This window comes from Cyanistes caeruleus, chromosome 4 (genome assembly GCF_971803275.1).
Source record: "Cyanistes caeruleus chromosome 4, bCyaCae1.hap1.1, whole genome shotgun sequence".
Taxonomy (NCBI): domain Eukaryota; kingdom Metazoa; phylum Chordata; class Aves; order Passeriformes; family Paridae; genus Cyanistes; species Cyanistes caeruleus.
In genome coordinates this window covers 40919444-40941413 of record NC_141704.1, presented here as the reverse complement: position 1 = coordinate 40941413, position 21970 = coordinate 40919444, and the positions used below count along the sequence as shown (strand labels likewise).

The window sequence follows — 21970 nt, the reverse complement described above, 5'->3', positions numbered from 1 at the left end:
GATCTATATTAAACAATTGCCTTTCTACTTCGATTTCTTTCCTTAATTTGTGTGTGAAGTGAGGAGAAGGTATTAGACTGTGGAAGAGATTATTTTCTCTCTCAAATGTGTTTGCACAGTGAGCACTGTGATTCCAGGTAAAAAGCACCAGCACCTCTGTTACCCTGAATACCTCCAAAGAAACAAAAGAATATCTAATAATGTAACATAAACATTTAGTGCTTTGGATAGCCATATTAATTAGGTCTAATACATTAGGTATCTGGGTTGCTTATAAAGCAGATCGTTCTCCCAGAAGCATTTTAATTTATTCTCTTTGTGAATAATTTGTTCAGGAACCAGGAAGGAATTATGCTTCTGACATAATGGATTAATAAGACAGTTTTCAAACAGTGAAGGAAATTAAGTACAAAGGTTAGTAACTAAGGATTAAACAATTTTTTAAAAATACATAACCCATTTCTCGGAATTTCTAGCGTAGTTTAAAAAGTTGATAAAATTTCACTAAATCCCTGTGACTCCTGCAATGAACTTGTGTTTTCTTGAATACTACAGGAGATTTTTTGTTGAACAAAGATAAATTATACATATAATTTATGCATAAATATATGTATACATGCATATTTACTGAAATATAAGAGTTGCTTTAGGAATGGGTGATTCTTCCATATAGGGTTATGTTTGTCTTTTTTTAGTATGTAAAGTATGTAGAAGTACACACAATAAAGGAATAATTTGTAGAGAGAAAAAAAAAAATATTCAGTCTTGATGATTATTGAGATGAAAACTTTATTCAAGGTTAATGCATATATTTTCCATCTGGAAATCCTGTATGATTAGTCCCTGTTAAGTGTCTTTAAGTTAAGACACTTGTTAACCTTAACTGTGTTAAGTGCACAGGTTAATTTCTTCATTCACAGAAAGGGGAAATAGAACATGGGAAAATGATTAAGAAAAAAACAAAATACCACACCTTTTGATAAGAGACTGTTTTGAGGGTTGTTTATGAGTAACATACTATTTACATACAACACGAATGATGGAAAGACCTCAAGATACTTGGGAACATTAGATCTTTTCTGTAGCTGGGAAGGAGTTCACCTACTTTAGTTCTGTGGATAAAAAAATGTATGTTAAACAAAAATCTCAGATGTAGTTTGTGACGTTCTCTACAGCTCTGCCTGGCTTTTTGTTTTGTTTTTTCTAGGTGCTGGAGTACAGAATGAACAGTCATGCAATAATGAGAGCACCGAAAAATCTCTTTTCGATTCTGTTCTAAATGAGCTATTGACAAAATATCCGTGGTTTACTCTAAAATTGGAAAGGAAGATTCATTTCTAATTAGTATTGAAAAACATCTGCTGGTTTCCAGTTCCCATGAGGTTTTGCAATACAGTGACAGTTAATTGTCATTAATTCTAACAAAATATTTCATCCCTAGCTTTTCATCATACTTTAATAATCAGAAATAATTAAAATTACTTTTACGTTAAAACTTTCATAAATACATAGAAACCTGTTAATCGATTCATAGTGAGATAAATGAGGACAGAGAGTCTCTTTTTGTTCTGCATAAAAGAGAACGAAGCTCATTTGGAGTCTATCATGGGACTCCTGGGCTCTATCAAAACACAAGAAATAAATTATAATAGTAGAGGAATGCAAATTCTACAGCTACAAGTCTGTGCTGTAATTTTTAATGATTTGTGTGAGCCTGCTGCACTGCTCATAACAAAGATTCTCACACAGTCTTATGCCCATGTACTCATCCTGTTTACAATGTTTCTTTCTCCCCTGTGATTTAAAAAAAATAAAAAATCATTATCAGTTTGCTTCAATCCCATCCCATTTTCTGAAGTTGGGAAAATCAGTTTAAAACCATTGATACAAATCAATGAATCAAGTGTATTTGATGAGGGGTGGAGAGGAAGAGTATTGCAGTATTTCAGTAATTCCCAATGGGTTTTTCAGTCATCAGTCTGAATGACTGAGGTTTTCTGGTAATAATAAGGCAACAACATGGTCTGCTAGGCAAGGCAGCAATCACACTGAAGTGGAGCTCTGCTTTCTTTCAAAATGCAAGTTGCTCTTCACTCTGTGGTCCCTGGAGGACTCCAGCGAGAAGTGAGAGGTCATAGATGACCTTCAGAGTCACCAAAGACAAAGAAATGGCAATGAAAACAAGGACTAAGACTTGCATTTCTACTTTTGCCTCAAGAATCAGTGCTCCCTCAGATGTATCTGGCTGATAATTTTAGAAAAAAGGGAAAGTCTCACTGCATCACCACCACTTTAGTTGCATAAGGCTTTCACCAGAACTCATGTACAACTGAGAACTCTGGTAGCACTTACTTTGGTACACTCCCTTTACAGAAGTTCAAGCAACAAACCAGATCAGTTAAAAAAATAAATATATATATAATCTCTCTGGTGTTTAGCCATTTTGAAAGTATAATTTAAAACCTGGTTTATTAAAGCTTTTCTACCAAGTTGGTAACTCTTTTTTTTTTTTTCTTTTGATTTTTATTGGGGGGGTGTTTGTGTTTCATGAAGAGAAAAAAAATCATCTCATAATCCATTTGCTAATAAGTATTAGGTAAAAGTGAGTCTTAAATTCACAAATGTCACACAGCTGAAGTAAAAGTTTTAAAATCTGGGCTTGGAGTGTCCTGCAGAAAATTGCCAAACTTCTGGACATTTAGCAAAGCAAGTAACCAAAAGTAATTTAGCTAGAATTTCAGAGACAGACTTTAATTCTTCCTTCCCTATTTTGTGATTTAATATGGCCAAAGAGTAATACCATTACTTATTACACAGAACCTTCTTCTTGTGTCTCTCAGAACATTTTCCAGACATTTATTTAGTCCTTGAAACATCCATATAAATCAAGAATATTAGCTCCACTTTATACAAAAACACTCAGTCCTGGGTAGGACACATGCCATGTTTAGTCAAATACCAAGTGATATAATTGATTGTTGGACTGATGAGGACTAGAATGAAAATTCAAGTTCTCCTGAATAAGGCCTGGTGGAAGCTGGTGTTGGGATCCATGAAAGACATAATTACTATAATTCATAAAGAACAGAGCATTTCTATATTTTTTAGTACAAAGATGGTACTGTAAATATGACACTCAGAAAATCAGCTTCCAAAATTCTCAGGACAAATAACTATGGTATTTTTCTGTCTCAAAGGACAAAATGAAGATTCCTTCTTCCTTTATTACCCCCACCAAAGTCTTCATTAATGTAGAGACTACACAGAACAGTGAGGTAGGAAAACTGTGGTCTCTTGATCCACTCAATTAACTGCTTTCTTCTATTATGTGAACAGACTTAGAAATACATCAGCAGAAAATTTTAAGGAAAAAGCCAATCATATTCTCATCCACACTATCCTTTTTTACAAGAATATAATTTTTGCTTTTACTTCAGCAAGTCACATACTCATGACATGAATGCTTTGGGTTTTTTTGAGAGAAACAAGGAAACACTTTTCAATGTGCATTTTAGACTTTTAGATATTAGATATTAGAATTTTAGATAAAGATTTTGGATTTCAAAATATTAAAAATACTTTTTTTGGTTGTCTAAAGTTCTTTTAAGTAATAATTACTGTTTTAGTTTTACTCTTCAGTGATATATTTGCAATTTAAAAGGAAAAAAGTGATGTTACAGAAGCCATCACCATTTGAAATGCCAGTTCTGCACAGGATCAAGCCTCCATGGTAGAAATTCACACTCTGCTTTTTTTTTCAGAAATTAGATTATTATGTCCATGTTTGCAAAACAGCTAATGTCTATTTTTTTACCATGTAGCAGGAAATAAAAAAATAAATAAATTATGGTGTTCATATTGAAACTGTTCCCCTACATGTATTTGTAGACGGTGAGAGAGCATAAAACACCATTAAGCATTTCTGAGGTATTCTTTTAACTTGTATGCTGTATGTCACAGTAAAAATATATGGAAACCAAAATAGATAATGAAGTGATCCACACTCAGCAGAGGAAAAGAAAAACGAAGAATTCTTACATTAAAACTCAATTCTTGTTTAAATAGACTCACTGATAATGTGAAATTCAACAACCCAACTCCTAAACTGAGGTTAAGTCAATGGAAATATGTTATCTGATGAGATATTAGCTACATAAGCATTATAGGTTAATTTCTATATCTCTCCTTCAAAGAAAACCTTTAACTGATATACCTGAAAATTTTCTTGCAAAATGACAGTCTAAATTAAAAATTTCTTAGAGGAATATCCTTATTATCCACATAATCTATAATATTTGTACTAGGATATCCTAGAGATTGTAAACATTTAATTATTACACTAAAAAACATTTGCAGGACTCAGAATCAAAAATATAACAAAAATACACTACTTTCAACTCTAGTAAGAAAGTAAACTATAGTGCTAAATGGAAAATTCATTGATGCAAGATCTTCAGCTTGCAGTCAATACCCTGTATACCACAATTTATTTCACTACATTTCATCTGTGGAAAAGGTCAGAGAAAGATGCTCTTGAACTCCTCTGGTACATAGAAAAGTGCCTTCTACAGGGAAAAAAAATAATAAAAAAAATAAAAATTCCTGTGCTGAAGTTCATTTCCAATGGAAGCCGAATTCTGTTTTACTTTCATCTTGTGCTGATAAGAAGATGAAATCTCCCCATTCAAATAAAGATCCTTTATAACCTCTAATTTATATTTCTACATTAATTGAATATATATTCTGCTTTCATTTGGCTGATATAATGAATCTAATATTCAGGAGTCAGAAAGGAACTTAGTCCTATATTACATTCAAATAATGGAAATGCATTAAACTTCTCTTTTAGCACACAGTTTAGGCACATCTCAGTTCTTAAACCTTCAAAATAAAAAAGTTCATATTCATTGGGACACTTGGAAAAATTTTACTCTTGCTCACAAAATTTTCAGCTTCATATAATTTTAAGAGTCACTTTGGAGTGCAGAAGATCATATTTCTCTTCACTATTTGCAAAGTGTTACGAATGTCTAGAAGTTCAGTCTGGTTGTGAAATGAGATAGCAATGAATTTTGAAAGGTTTGAGTTTTCCTGAAAGAGGTTTTCCAGTCTCTAGTGAATTAGAGATGGGTTTAAAATTCTGTTAGCAAATCAGTGCAGCTGTATAGTACCAGTTAAGATACAAAGGTTAAGGCTTAAGAAAGCCAGCATTTCAATTTTACCTGATGAATGGAAAAAAAAGCAAACTTCCTTAGGTACATAATCTGAATTTAGCATAAATTGTATAAAAATGTACAAAATGTATAAAAGAAGTATAAAACATTTGATTTATCTCTGTTTCAAGATATGCTAATAGAACATTAAATTTTGTCACTATCCTATGAAACTATATCTAGTTATTTAATCTAGACAAAATTTGACACTTTTTAAAAATATTTTGCTTCATCACTGCCTAGGATAGAACACTCTATAGGACTAAGAGACTAAATTGGTCAGAACCTGTCTACACTTAGCAGTAATATAAATAAGATATTAAAAGACAAATATTATATAGCTATATGATTATAATATTATACATATATTTGAACAAAAAAATAGATTTACCTTTTCAGATTATAATAATTTGCTGTAAGTTAAAAAGTAATTGATTATCAGTAAAAAAATAGAATAAAAATATATATTAAGGTACAGGGATGATTTTTTTTCCTTGAATCTAGTTGGCATTCCCCATTGTCCAAAATATTATTTTCTCACGCATACAGCTACACAATTCACAATTCCTAACCCTAATCTCATCCTGAACTCAGGTACAATATACTAACTTAACTACCAATATCTACACATTCTACATTAAGCATTTTTTCAGTTTGTAGTTGCATTTTCAATGTGTAATACTACTTATCGTTACAGTTATTGTTATAGTACTTGTTAAGACTGGCAAAAAGTTTTAAACTGCTGTTCTAGACATCAAGCTTTGCAATCACCTTTTTTGGGGAAAAAAACTCCAAATCCTGTAGACTTGGACATTCTCTCTTTCTTGATTGTTTAGTGTTATTGGACTAAATCTTCAGTATACAACAAAATAATAATACTGAATAAAGTACATATACTGGTAAAAGGCAACCTACAGCATTTCTGTGGGCTCAAAACATGCCATAGAAATTTCCTGATCCCTTGAGCAGCAGCTATATGAATATGTCTTTCTTTTAGAAGATTAGAAAAAGTAACCCAGTCCTTAGCTGAACATGTTCTTGCCTTTCAGCAGTGCACTGTCATGCCACATGTTAAGCATTAAGTTTACTGTTTTGATCAGAATCTTAGGTTTGCTGCCAGCAATCTGGTTTCCTGCACTGATTTCATGGTGCTACTGCATTTCCACTATTCCTCATCAACTTTTTAATCTACTAAAAAATTGAATTTATTAGGAATTAATTTTTAATTTAGTAATTTCTCATTTTGTAAGCATCATTGTATCCACCTGGCCTTATATTGAGTGAAAATATATAATCCACTTCCCAATGCCTCAGCTATGAGATCTAATCATTAGTTTAGTGCAACGTAGCTGAATAAACTTAGTTTAATTTTACAGAAAATTTTTTACTAAACCGAGACATAGCACACAGAGCACCAGCAGCCTCATTTCTGACAGGCTGTTGGGGATTACGCTGAGAGCAATGGGTGGTGGGACCTTCAAACACTGGGATACATTTTTAGCAAAGGCTACCTGGGGCTAGTCAACACCAGAGGATCTGCCAGGCAGGCTGCTCCAGCCTAAGCAAAATACTGTATACCGTAGAAAGTGATAAAGTTCCCATAGTACATATTAAATACATGCTGGGGAAAAAGTTATGGTAAAAAGAGTTATTCCTGCCTTGGGCAAAGTTAAACCCATCCACAGCATTACTTTTGCTCAAGGACTTGGGTCCACTTTGTGGGTAATGCAGAAAAATAAGGAAGTCCAGTGTTTGCTTCAAGATGTTTTGACTTTGGGTGAAAATACCTCATGAATTAAACTGTAATTAATAGCTATAGTTAATAACTATTCAACACTGTGTATTACTGCTTCTGTGACGGCTATATGTACCCCACCCCACAGCACTGATCTTAACCACAAGTGTTCAGGGGGTCAGAGCCTGACTTCCATCTGATCATATCACTCTCACCAAGCAAGAATGAACTTCAGTAAAACTGAAGAAGCACAGCAGTGCTGGAGCTGGAACTGACTCAAATGTGCAGCATGAAATAATCCAACCCCTCACACCATCTTTCCTGCTTGGAAGACTGTTACTGAGGATGAAGGCCAAAGTCATGGACTAAATGAAACCAACAAACTTTTTTATGGACACTTTATCAACCTTTGACAGAGGTGCTCCATGGACTGGGGGAATGATGTCTCTATGTATATCAAAACAAATGAAGAAGGAGGTTGATGGGATATTGGGAAGCATCATCATCCCAGTATACAAATGCCATCATGCCCAAGATATAAACTGGGGGAAGATACCTGGAAAAGATGCTGATGTGGGTTTGAAAAGGGGGGTCTGATATTGATAAGCAGGTGGTGAGCAATTGCATTGTGCATAACTTTTTTTCTTTTTATTATTAGTAGCAGCATTATCATTCACAACTATTACTATATTTTATTTTAAATTATTAAATTTTTGTTATCTTAACATATAAATTTTACTTTGATTCTCCTCCCCATTCTACTGGGGTTAGGATCAGAAAGGTGGCTTGAAAGAGGGGCTGTGTGCTGCTTAATTTCCAAATGGGCTTAAACCATAACACCAACAAAACAGATTAATTGAGAATAAAAGGAAAGGTTATATAATCTGAAAAACACATAATCTTGAAGATATTACTCTAAACTACTACTTTTTACTTTCAACACTAACAAGTTGCACTGAAAGAAGATGTGAGTTCAATTTGCTTGCAGCATTGCAGGAAAGCAGGACGAGGAGGACCAGATGAATCCCAAAACCAAATCACCATGTTGGGATGGTTACATCTCGTCTGTTGTAACCACCTTATGTTAGAAATTATTACCCAGCAACAACAAAGCCACATGGCTTTTGTTTAGCTTGTAAATAGTTTATAATATAAAGAGTCCTTCAAAGACATGCCTGATTTCTCTTATCCTGCAAAAACATAATGCAACTGAAGTATAAAAATAATCATGAAAAAATAAGATGGAGCAGATCTCATTAAAAAAATTCAATCCAAATATTAAAACCTGAGCCCTACTAGTTAAAAACACATGAAGAAGATCCACAGGTGCTTCTGTCTTATATGACATATTCTTTGGTAGATGGAACACAGAGGGAATGTTAGAAATTCATGCAGAACACTGTAGCTTGCAACAGGATGAGTGCAGACTGTTTACTTAGTGCACCGGAAAACTTTGCTAATACGTGAAACTGGAAAAACAGTGTCTATAATTGCAGGTCAGACAGAATCCCCAATGAAAATTCTTCAAGAGTAAAAAAAAATAAATTACATAAAAGGCACAATTGCAGCCATGTTTATCTCTGTTTTTTTTCTTTATATAAATCTGTGAGTAAATGTGTCTGATTGAAAAAAAACAACCCAGTAGCTCATGTACCATTTTCTGGTATCTGTGAAATGCCTGTGGTCCACATGCTGCAAGATGACCAACATGGGAATAATTTGAAGACATGATCAAGGCAGAAGGAAAAGGGGCAAATAAGACTAAGTAGAAAATAAAATGGTAAAGGGCAAAGGTAATAGAGAAGGAGTACAAAGGTGGGAAGATATTGGTCAAGAAATGCAAATGAAAAGAAATAAATTTAGAATAATCACAGATTAGCAGGAACACTTAGCAGGAAAACTTGTTTTCAGAAAAAAGCTATGAAAAGCTTTTTCATAGATATGTATTTGTTTTTTTCCCTAGCCATCCTCACATGAAGTGGACACTTGTGACATCAATACTAGCTATGAGGCAGATGGAAGCTTTAGGAATGCCATCTCACCTGCCAGCTGTGCATCTGGCTTCTGCCAGTCAATGTACAATGAGATTTTTCTGCCTTTCTTTCAGAACCTCTGCATTCTGCAATTTGTTGTAGCAGAACTTTAAATGTTCTTATCTAAACTTTGGCTTTCTCTACTAAACTAGGTAAGAAGTTCAAAATTATGAAGAAGTGGGGAAGAAAGTGAGCATTTGTCATAAAAAGAAGCCAAGTAATACTTGTTCTCTTTGAGGAAGAAGATGAACTACAAATAGATTATTTGGAGTATCTTAGATATCAATTAAATGTTTTCCACTGTTCACAGCTGAATACTGAATTTTGATAGTTTAGACAATGTAAGGTTGAAATGTAAAGTATGTAGATATGACTGCAGAAAATGAGATTCATGAATGAATAACTGATTAGTTTCAGAAAGTAATATACAAGTCTGTGCCTGTGGGCATGTTAAATTGAATTTACCTACACCTCTACTTTACACAGTTGGAAATTCACATTAGCTCAAAAGTTGGCATTACATGGGCTGTATTTTCAGATGACCAAATTATTTTTGTAAACCTGAAGCTATATTGCAATAATACTGGTAATGAAATTGGAATATCTTATATCTTATAAATCCCATCAAATCTTGCTGCTGCAAAAGTAGACAGTGAAGTGTTACAGAAATACATATCCATATTACTAAAGTTGGTCCTTACTGGGCCACCAGAGTGCTGTCACACCTGCAATCTGGCACAGAACTGGAAAGCAAAATCAACAAAACTCTTCCAGGACTGCCTTTATTACTTCACTAATCTTTAAGAAATCAAAATGAAAAGGTCACTATAATAGTATCAATCTAATTTTTCTTTTAACAAATTTTTTCAGGCAATTTTTTTCAAGGTTTCAAAGTCATAATATCTCTATATTATAAAACATGCAACAGTGCATTTAGTATTAGAGTCTCATTAATGCTTAAATTTAATTGCTTTAAAGAAACTAAACTATCTTTACCAGTCATTGTCATTTTCTTTTTCATTGTTTTCTGCATGTTAACAGAGTTTTTTATCACAAAAAATTCTGCAAGGTTTTAGCAAATGTGAAGAAAATGAGAAAAGGTAAGCAAATCATAAATTTAAGAGCTGGCATATTGATAATCAGTCATTGTGCAAGACAAAGGTTTGGCTCACACAGTGCTGCTCAGAGCACAAATACTAAATGGAGGAAATGTCTGTCAAGTTTCTCAGCTCTGAGTGACTGATGATCATGAGAAAAATGTTCAGTTCTGTATCAGTGAATCTAAAATTATATTGACTAAATTAGTCACTGTAAGTAATGACTAGCACTTCTAGGCTGCATATGGATGCATCCCCTGATGAAACCTAGACACAGGGAATCCCATGCCACGAAAGAAACACTGGATATGTTGGTCATTCCCCCTGCCCTAAATGGCCAGGGAAGGGGGATCACCTCTTGTGTGTTGCCACTGATCCAACTAGCCATAATTAGACCCCAATCTTTACAGCCACAAAATCAATGCACCTTATACAGCTGCAGGAGGCAAACCAAAGAGCTTGAAGCAGTGTAGCTTTGAGACAGTGGCCTGAAATTCTACCAGTCTAAAGTATTACAGAATGAGAGAATAAGTAAGGTTGGACCCACCACACTGGGCTGTCTCGTCCCACTTCAATTCTTCACACTCAATAGTTTTTATTATATTTCTAGTTTGTTTGGCCTAAGCAAAAAGTAACAGTGGTACTGAAGAGTCCTCAAAGATAAAAGATCACAAAATCACATAAGAATTCAGGTTGGAAAAGGTTGAACCTCTTCCAGCATCTTCCAGATGTTGAACCAGCCTGTTTATCCAGAGACATTTGAAATTGGTTGCCCAGGACCAAGTCCAGATGGCATTTGAATATCTCCAAGATGGGAGATTTGCAAATGCTCTGGGAAGTGTGTGCCAGTGCTCAGTCACCCCCACAGTAAAAAGTGTCTCTTGATGTTCAGAGGGAACCTCCCATGTTTAGATTTGTGCCAATTACCTCTGGTCCTGTCACTGGACACCACTAAAAAAAAAAAAAAGACCTTTTCTCTGTCCTCTATATACCTCTCCTTCTGGTATACACATACACATATTGAAGAGATCCCCCAAGCCTTCTCTTTCCCAGGCTGAACAGTCCCACCTCTTCAGTCTTTACTCACTGAGGATCTCCTCATAGAACTTCCTGCTATGCCAATGGGTAAACATTAGATTCATCCTTTTGTAATCAATTTAATATCTTGCAGAAATACTTGCAACATTTTGTTAATACTGAGGAATGAGAGGACAGACAATTACTTTTTAAAAATCATGAAAAAACCCAAAAGGTACTTCACCTACACTTCACCTGTACAACACCTACACATGTGTTGGTGGGAGCTCACTAAAACATGATTTTAAAGCTATTCATTTCAGTTTATGCTCTTAACCTAGTGGTGTTTCACTGATGGAGGTAGAAACACTGAGCAGATTGACAGGAACATACAATGGTTTGGGTTGAAAGGACCCTTTAAAGGTCACTTAGTCTAAACTTCCTGCCACAGGAAGAGACATTGTTCAATAGATCAGATTTCTCAGAGAAGTTCTGGATGCTCCACAGTCCTAAAAGCTTTCAGAGCCAAGCTGGACTGGGATTTGATCAATCTCTTCCAGTATTTCACCGTACTTAACACAAAGAACTTCCTTATGTTCAGTCTAAATCTATTCCCTCTCCATTTACAACGGTTGCCCCGTGTTTCATCACTACAGACCTTGCTAAAAATTCTTGCTATCCTTCTCATAAGCCCTCTTTTTGTACTGAAAGGCTGCAATGAGTTCTCCCCAGAGTATTCTTGACTCCAAGCTGAGCAACCCCAGCTCTCTCAGTCTCTCTTCATAGAAGAGCCCTTCAATAGCCCTTCAGTCATCCTTGTGGCCCTCTTCTGCACCCCTTCTAACAGGTCCATATCTTTCTTTCTTCTGGGCATCTTCTTCATCCCAGAGCTGGATGCAGCACTCCATGTGGGACTCCAATAAGCAGAGTAGAGGAAGAAAATAGCATCCCTTGAACTACAGGCAACACTTCTTTTTATGCAGGATGCAATTGGCTTTATAAGCTGGAAATAAACTTTTGGTCAATACAAAACCTGTACAAGAAATCAACAGGGAATTAAAATAGTCAGGTTGAGCTCTATAATTCTCAAGAATCTGGGATTCTATACTGACAAATTCTGGCCACAGCAGTGCAAAGATATAGATATTAAGGAAATGCGTACATTGACCAGAGAAACATTAGTCAGATGGCAAAAGTGGTTTCATATTGCAGAAAAAGGATGTTGCTTTATGTAGTCTATAACTTTAAAAAGGTGAAATCAGGTGAAGCAAAAAGAGAATTATTTTTTTTTCCCTCATAACCCAGCTCCAATTTGTTTGTACCCAAAAATCTGACTACAGAGAAATATGACCACTTTAGAAAGTATTCCCATTAGTATATCCCCAGCCAATTTCTCTCTGAAGAGACCAATATATTTCAGGACATCTTTACACTTAGCTAGAACTTTCAGGTTTTTCTCTGACAATAGTCACTTAAGGAAATGTATGAGGACTAATGGTCGCTCCTAATGTGTGCCAAAGGCTCTTCCCTGTCCCAGTCTGCAGATGACTAGTGTAATCACAAATCTTTACTTGGGGAAAGACACCGCATCAGTTATCTCCAAACTGTCTTAGTTTATTCTGCTCTTCATAGAATAATTTTATTCACTGATTTTAAGATTTAAAGAGTAGTAAAGTAGATCTGTATGTAAGGAAAACAGACCAACGTAAGAGAGCTTACACCAAATAAACTACTAAAAGTACCTTTTTGTGATTTAAGCAAAGACTTTAAAAGTGCCATCAAAACATTAAAAGGATGAGGAGGAGAAGTGTATTCTCTGAGGAACATTTTCTATAGTGCATAAGGTCAAAACTAGGCAGTCTTTTTTAGTCAGTAAATTTAAGTATTAGACCACAAAAAACACAGGTGGTTAGTGAGCAATAACACTTGCCTAGCTTAGGTGCCTGTCTATATCAGTTAAGTGTCTTTGGGTGATTATTAGGGAAGGTGGTGTGCTAAACACAGACCCACATCAGGCTGTCTACAAACACTACCCATGGGGCAGTCTGTGTTTGGCATCACTGTCCTAGCTCCTGGTCATCCAGATATAAATAGCTGTTGTAGTACACAGTGGAACACATTCTTTCCTCCAGTGGGCAATGAAGGACTCAGAGGTTGAGGGATGCAGAGGTCTCTCATCCCAAAGTGGACAGAGGACATAGCTGTGATGTGCACACAAAGCCAATGGTGTGCACCAGGGAATGCATCTGTTATGCAGTATGTTCTTTGGACAATAATTGCTCTGGTTCTGCAGCCAACTCTGAATTGTCTGTGTGTTTTGTTCTAAGCAACCCCTGGATAAAACTCAAAAATAATCCAGAATTTGCCATTAGTCACAGTACTACAGCTGTAAAGCTACTTGACTTCCTACGTAACCAGCATACCAATATCCATGTATGGATACTATGGTTGCACAGTATCCATGTATAGTATCCATGTTGCATAGTATCCATGTATGGATACTATGGTTGCACAGTATCCCAGATTCAGCCGTCTGGGTGAGAAGAAGTTTGTCTGCTGGTCAGTGTTTGTGATATGATCCCATAAACACAACTAGGGAGGTTTCAGCTCCTTCAGACTGAAGCTTGCTGAGAACTCAAGTGTTTAGTGTGTGATTTAATTTCAAGATTCCCTCATCTTGTTTAAGCAAAGGAACAGAGCTGCTTAAAAGCTTTTACTTCAAATGCATACAGTCCCTGGGATGTACCATAGAACATATAATATAGAATACTTAATTAAAAAAAAAATTAAAATGAGCTTTCTAGTGCAACCAAATAATTGAAAATAAGTAAGAGTGTGCCAAGAAGATTGATTCCAGTAGAAATACATGGATTTTTAGTCTCTGAATCGATCTGGAGAAATAGAGCAGGTGGAACCTAGTCAATTAGCCAATTAGTCAATTAGCTCCTATTATTTATATGATTAGTTATGGTTTCTCATAAATGTTGATGCAGTTGTCTGTCACAATCCTTTGTGATTCCTGAATTTCTGAAAGTCTTAGCAAAGTCACTGTAGCTATCTCTTCTAGTATAGCTCTCTTGGAGCTCAAAGAACTTACTGCAGTGCCAGGATAAAACTGCAAGGCTCAGAAGGGAATTTGCTGCAGGTGTGCAAGAAACAGATCCCTCCTTTCTGCATCTGTCACAGGAAGGAAGTAACAAATCTTATGAGGATTTCCATCTCCTAATTCTCTTCTCTAACTTTCAAGCAACTTAAAGGTCTCTATCAGATATTAGGGAGAAATAATTATCCAACTGGGAATGAAACATTTAACTTCTAGAAATTTTTGGCTAAACCAAAGAAAGAAATTAATCTTTTTAGATAACCATAGGCTTAAGGAGTTTTATTGTTCTGGAATAATTTCAATGAATTACTGGTACTTCTGAGAACCTGTAGAAAAGAATTTGATAGCCTACTTCAATGTCTAACTAAATCATAGTCCTGCAAGCTAAATCAGTACATAGGAAAGACTAACTGGAAAAATTCAAAAGATATACTAGAGTTCAGATGTAATGTTTAAAATGTTTCTGAACATGGTTTACAGGCTGTGTACTCATAACACAATGTCCATGAAATGCAATGCTTCTATGGTTCATCCTATATGGCTGTTCTAATACATGCAAGTTTCCAGCTGCTTCCCACCACTCCTATGGAAGAGGGCAGGTCCATTTTCCCGTGATAGCCTCAACTGATGAAAGTTGTCAGAGCTTTAGTAACACAGTTTTAATATCTATGCATTTAAAAAAGCTACTGTTTTCTCAAGGAAAGACACCTACTCTTCCCCACAGAAGAACTTTTGAATGTAGTCGCGGACACCAGACTTAGACATCTGGGGGGGGGCAATTCTCCAGTGACAACTAAAACAGTTCAGATTAATCCATCCCTTACTCCTTGTGCTCTGTGTTGGGGGAAATCAAGAGGCAGTGAGAAAACAGTTCTCCTGGTATGCTAGTGATGGTGTTTGATCCCATCAAGTTGGCACAAGCCAGTACTTGTTTGTCCTGCAGGGAGAAGAATGGCTTAATTTTTACAAGCACATGGAGAGATAAAAAGAAATCTTAGTATAAATCACTTAAGTACTTAATTAATTAAGGGACACAAACCCATAGGAAATCATGCACTGTTTCCAGGGATCATTAATGTACTTAGCTGTTGCTGTTGGTTTTTTCCCTCCCCATGGTTCTATGAAAATTAGAAGATGAAATAATGAAGCAAGATACTCTAATTCCTACTGTTCTTTACATGTTGGTTACAGTAATCATGAGAAATGTGGCATTAAAAAGGGTTCTTGATATTTTGGAGCTATTTGGCATGATAATATTCAGATATACTTTCAGAGAGCAATAAAAATCAGGTTATCACCTAAATATTTTGATGTTATTTACTTGAGACGGATTATTCCCAGTTATTTTTTATAGTACATAGTGGTTTTTGGGGTTTCTTTAGGTTCAAAATTAGAACAAATTAGATATTACATATATTGTGAATTAGATTTCTAAAGAAAATGAAGACTTGGAAGTAAGCCATTCTTTATCAGAAGTGATGCAGTATTTCTAAAGTATTTTGATAAAAATTGAAAATTGCATTTTGCTAATATAGTAATGCATGGTAAGTTTAAAACCCATGCACAGATATTTTTAAATTCAATGCTACTGTCTTGAGAGTTTGCTAAAGCCTCCTTTCACTTCACCATGTGACGGAAATCAACCTTCTAGAAACCAGATCAAAATAAAATGCTACTTTTTCCTAGATCAAAATATTGGTTAAAAACCAGATATTTTTTAAAAAAAACAAATACACAAAAACCTCAACAAACACAAAACCCCCAAGCCTATTGAAATCTTCCACCACTGAAAATCATGACCTCTTTGTGCTGTTATTTTCTGTCTAGTTATTGAAATATAAGATCCAGACGTCTGTTCTTCCGTATAACAGAAAACAAGAGTAACTGAGAGAATGACTTCAACACACCCCTTGTCAGTGCTACAGACCATTAGCAATACTATAAATAGCATGATCAAATCCCAAATTGCAGATTCAGTCATAAAAGTGTCTACATTTCATGCTGATTCAGAGGGGCAGCAGCATTAACTGCAATCATCAAGGAATGTGCCATCTCCACAGTATTTTCTACAGCTCACTGGACTGGTGACAGGACAATTGCTAAAAATTAATGGGACCATCAGATGTGGATAAGTACAGCTTGGCAACTATGAAAGCTGTACTTCTCATTTGTGAGTGATAATGTAATATTATTCTATGATGGTAGATTGTAATAGATTATATTTCATTCAGGAAAAACTCTTCTGAATCTCTGAAATTTTGACCTCATTCGTTTGTTGTTAAATTTATAGGAAATGGGAAGAGAGGAGTTGTTTTACATTGTTTTCTTTCTTGAAAATACTCTTCACCTTCTGTTTATGCATTATAATCCTTTACCTCTCAGTTAACATTCTAAGTCAAGGTCCTAAAATCCAAAGTTTATTCATAGACTGATAGTTAAGAAAAAAATCAAAGTTGTATCCAGTAATCCCCAGCTACGTGTCTGGATTTAATAGCTATAGCACAAGTTTGTTTGAAATTTTATTATTTTGCAAGTCTGTATTTTTAAGCCACAACAAAGTATTTCAACCAAAATCATGGGCCTAATGAAGGATTTATTAAATACACTGGGCTTTTTTTAGCATCAAGGCAGACTAAATTGTTACACTGATCAGAAGTGCACTGGTCAAAGCACTCCTGCTTCGAGGCTGAACCAAAAAAAATAGACTAACAACTGAAAAGATAAACTCATGACTATTTGTTCTGAAATTATAGATTCTAGACACCTGATGTTGTCAAAGAATGAGGCTAGAAAAGTGGCATTGCTTTGTGCCTGCTCAATACTGTGCATGTCTGAGGAGTCCCTAATGTTAGTGCAGGGAAGTGAAGACCTTCAGCAGAAAAAAACTTGTGTTCTATCTGTGTCTTTTAGGAGTGGGAAATAAAGAACAAAACCAAGATGTAATAATCTGAAATTGTGCAATGCATGTGAGAAACAGCTAGAGTCTCCAGTGATTCTGACAGCCAGCAAATAAATGATCAGGGAGAGGAATTATAAGTTTTAAGCACGGGAGACAATGCTTGAATGAAAGAGATGGAGCATGCTTCCCCCTACTGCTAGCCACAGATCTGCATTTCCCAAACCTTTACATTTCTTAAAAATACCAGTGGACAAGCCTGCCAGCAAATACCTGTGGAACCTCAAAGTCTTGCACCAAGTGCTCTGGTCAACACCCCTGCCACTTCAGAGATGAAGTCCAGAGTCCATCTATTGCAGAAATAAATAACTGCGACTCCTATGTGCTGCAAATAATGAATATAATTACTTTTTTGTTCATTTATGTTACTTGTGGGATTGAATGTTACTCAAATCTAAGAGGAGATATTATTTAGACAATATTTAAAAGTCAGGAAGTTTGACACATAATTGAAAATATTTGAATAGGTTGTGTATATGGAGTATATAGAGTGAATTTTCCCCTCCCAAGAGTGATTCAGCGTATCTATGCCAAATATCTCAATGACAAGATGGATTATTTTTTGGAGATGCCTCTTTCTCTCCACAGATTAGAAGAGGAGACATTCTGGATAAAATTAGCCAAAACCATTATCACTAAACCATTGTAGGACAATCATAGTAGGATTGCCTCAACACACTCAATGTCACACTTGTGTGGAAATACACAAGTGGTGGGAACCAAAAGCACCATGCTATATATAGGCAAAAGGTCTAGACTGAAGTAGCAAAATTACTTTAAAATCTGAGTTGTAGGTCCTTGACCATAATCATCTTTTTTGTGCAATCTTTATTAGGTATCAGGGTATCCACATCATTTAAGATTCAAAACAAAAGAGAAAAGGAAAAAGTTGTGTCTGTATTGTGTGACAAACGTGTGATCTACTTTATTGTTCCTTTCAGCATCCAGACAGGTGTCCTATTGGAGGACATCCAAGGAGTGTTCTCCACATATGTACATCTGGATTTCTTTCCAAAGGTAAACAATGACTCGGAGGGAGAGATGCAGATCTGCATCTCACTTCTTCTGGTTTAGAAATACTCTCTGTAATCAATCTCTATTGCCTTTGAATTTAGTAAGAGAAAAATCTAAAAAAAAAAAAAAAAATCTCATCACTACATAGATGAAAATTTATTTTTTTAATTTTTCCTTGGGTAGTAGAATATAAGGATAAAAATCTATAGGAACAAAACAGACTTTCAGGTCTCATCTGGCACACTTACACATAAAGGACTTCACTGATGAGCAAGGAGGATGGTTGCAGCACAAGGTTTTATGAATGTTTTTGTAATTTGGAAGATCCTAGGGGAGAGTCTTTGTAATTTGTCTTAGATCAAAAATCTGACTGATGGGCCAAAGCTTGGGGTATGGAAGAACTCCTCTGTCTCCTGTACTTATTGAAAATGGATACAAAAATAATGTGCTACTACAATACTACTTTAATTTGTATTTTTCTATGGCTAATTTTCCTTTGTCAGTTGTAGATGAAGAGAGATTTTTTTTCAGCTTGTGTTTTTACTACTAGAGGTATGGATACCTTTTGAGAAATTGATGTTATTATCATATTTCTGCTTAGCTGGTACCTTTATTATTGCTAAAAAATATTAAATGCAATAAATTTTGAAAAAAAAACCCCAAAAAATCCAAAACCTCATTTTTTTCACTTTTCTCCAAATTACCTGACAAGTGAAGAGAGTATCTTGTGTAGGAGGAATGACTCAAGTCTTCATTGTAAGGGCTATTACCTGATGTCATTGTCAAAACGTTAAGAGTTGACTCATTCACAGAGAATCAGACAAACAAAATGGCCTATGTGTACAATCAAGCAATCTCATGCCAATTCTTCCTTCAATACAGCAGTCCATTGACATAATATGGACTTTAGGGAGTAAAACCAAGTGGAAGACTAGAGGGACTCTTTTCTAAAGCAGTGGTCAATCTGCTAGGCAGTTCTTGGGCTAGCATTACCACAGTTACCTTTATTATTTTAAGGGAAAAAAAAATCACAATACTTTTCATCCAAAAAAATATGCTTTTCTACTTTTTTTCCTGATAAATTTCTGATTGAAAATAAGGAAAAAAACTTCTTTTTTATTCTCTAAAATGTAGTACCAGAAATAACCTTTTGAAAGGTTAAACTAAAGAAAAAGTCTCATTTCCTATAAGAAGCTGATTGCTATCTGTTTGGATTATCATATAATTAAGTTTCCTTGGCTTCCTTAGTTCTGTGATTACTGTCTAATAAAACAATGTATATTGGTGCATTGGACACACTTATTAAAAGCAGTCTTTGAATGCTTCGATCAGAACATTGTGAGCATGTAACAAATCATCTTTGTATCTATGTTATATCCATCACACTTTATTTTAGCAGAAATAACAGATAACTTGTTTATATTTGAATTTTGCTAAACCAAGTAGGAACAGAAATATTTGGAGATCTGACACAGTCATTGATAGATGACATACACTTATGCAATGGATAGACATGTAACCAAGGGAGAGGTGGAAATACTTTTTCTTTAAAATAAAAAGTATTAAAAGCATAGCTGCAAGACTAGCATATGATATATTCAAGTTTAATAATGATCTAAGAAAGAAGAGTGGTGTAGTAAAATGCTAAATACTCCTCGTCCTTATAGGCCATGGTCATCTCACCTAGCAAAATTTGCTAGTAAAAAGACAAGAAAGAATATAAAGGTTTCACCTTAAAAATATTTTTTTTTTAACCCCATCCATATTATGGATATGTCATCTCATAAAAGCCTGGGATTGTTTGTCACATTTTTATCCAGACCTGAATTAATAATGTTAAGTACCAGGAACAGCATAGGCAGGACTGAACCAGTAAAGAGCAGAAAAGTGTAATACAGCTGCGGAGCCCTACTGTCTTAAGTGGTGTTTGGGATGAAAATAACTATTATTCTTCTGACAGTGACTAGAGCAGGAATAGTCATAGCTAAATTGAATGACAATATATCTCAATTTTGCAAGCACTTGTAATACTACATATGTCATTATTTTAAACTTTGTATTGTAGAATCATGGATTGTGTAATCATGGATTACTGAAAGAAAGAAAGTTCTTAAGTGACCTAGTGAATTCTAATCACTATAAAGTAAATGTCATCAAGCTTTTAAATTAACTGGAACCTGCTATTTATTATTTCCTATTAGGTACACTACTTGACTAGTTAAACTGGTTATTGGATTCTTCATACAGTCGCCCCTGTACTCCTTTAGTCAATTAAATTCTTTATTGAATCTGATTTGTCAATGTCAGTGTCACTTCTAATCTCTTAAATCCACATTGGTTCAGAAGCTTTAAAATGTACTTATTCTGTTGCAAAACTGGGAAGTTACACAGACAGAATCCTTCCCCTCTCCCTCTCTCTGTGCAAGCCCCAAACCTGCCAACGACAAAAAAGATACAAACACTTGTATATATACACTTAGGTAGCTACAGAATGTTATTTTTTTAAGGTGACCTACTAAGCATAAACAGGAAAAACCAAAAAACACTATTGGGTGTTTTGCTACCAGCATGTTGCATACTGAACTCTTTTATCTTTCACTCAGTTTCTTGACACTTTAGATTAAAAAAATTAGCAGAACAAAGTACCTATAACTAATTCCAGAACTGGAAACTTTAAAATATTGGTAATATTATTCACAGGTTTGACTGATATCTGCAAAAGTATTCCAGAACATTTTTAAACCAAACATCAATTAATACAAAACCAGCACACAGTTGCAACATTAAATTCCCTCTTAAATCTCCTCGTTTCTTTGTTCATCAACAAAAGCTTGATTTCAAAGGAAAGACACAGGTGTTAAAGGAAAAATACAAGTATTGAATTACTGATCTGTGTGATATTCTTGCCAGCCTAATAACTCTTCAGCTCACCTGAAGAGCAGCACAAACACGCAGGCTATTTCTTTCCATATTGCAAAGTAGAGTTTGTCAGACACAGACTTTTTCCTTTAAAACCATTCCCTTTCTAAAGGATCTCTTTTTGAGCCAGTAAAAATCTGCTTTTTACATATAATAGGCATGCAAGCCTCTGAACTACGAAAGCAATTCCTCTCCCAGGTTAGGCGCATCACCTTTATTCTGAAAGAGAAGGCAAAGCAGAGCAGACTCTTACCAGCCACAGGGAAAACAATTGCTTCAGCTGGATGCAGCGGCGCCGTGTGCGAGCAGGCAGCCTGAGCGCTCCCTGGGCCTCACACAAAAGGCAGATAATTGGCTTTCACGGAGGAGCTGTAAACATCCATCACGGAGGAGCTGTAAACATCCATCACGGCGGGGCTGGGCGGCGGCGGGCGCTGCCCCGGCCGGGCTGGGCGCTCCCCGGCGGGATGATGTCAGGCACAGCCCCGGGCGGGCGCTCATTGGCTTCCCTCACCTGCACCGGCCCTTAACCCTAAACTGCCGGCCGCCCTCTGAAAGGTGTCTCTAATCACTGCATGCATACACACACCTGGGGGCTTTCTAGTTCCTCCTGTTTCTTTTTTTTTTTTTTTTTTTTCCCTCCCAATTATTATTTTTTTTTTTTCACCTCTCATTTATTTTCTTCTTTTTTTTTTTTTTTTTTTTAACCTCTTTTTTCCCCTCTTCTATTTTTTTAAACTATTATTTATATTTCTATTTATTTTTTATTTCTATTTTTTTTTTTTTTTTTCCTGTACAAGATGATCCTGGCTTTGGGGAGACCAGGTGCTTGTAGTGCCTTAGCTATTGAATGTAGCAATTAAATAAATGCTAAAAACTAATT

At 35.4% G+C, this 21970-nt stretch overlaps 1 protein-coding gene across 4 annotated transcripts in view; it reads right to left on the bottom strand.

The window, feature by feature from the left end:
* MGAT4C (MGAT4 family member C) overlaps window positions 1–21970 on the bottom strand; it is a 316615-nt gene that overhangs the window by 101561 nt on the left and 193084 nt on the right. For 2 of the 4 annotated variants that reach the window (XM_023932983.2, XM_023932993.2), the window contains exon 1: window positions 21341–21479. The exons of the other annotated variants lie outside the window; for them this stretch is intronic. The gene's annotated coding sequence lies outside the window, so the exon portion shown is untranslated. Of the gene's footprint in view, window positions 1–21340; window positions 21480–21970 lie in introns of those variants that run through there. 4 annotated transcript variants of the gene reach the window in all.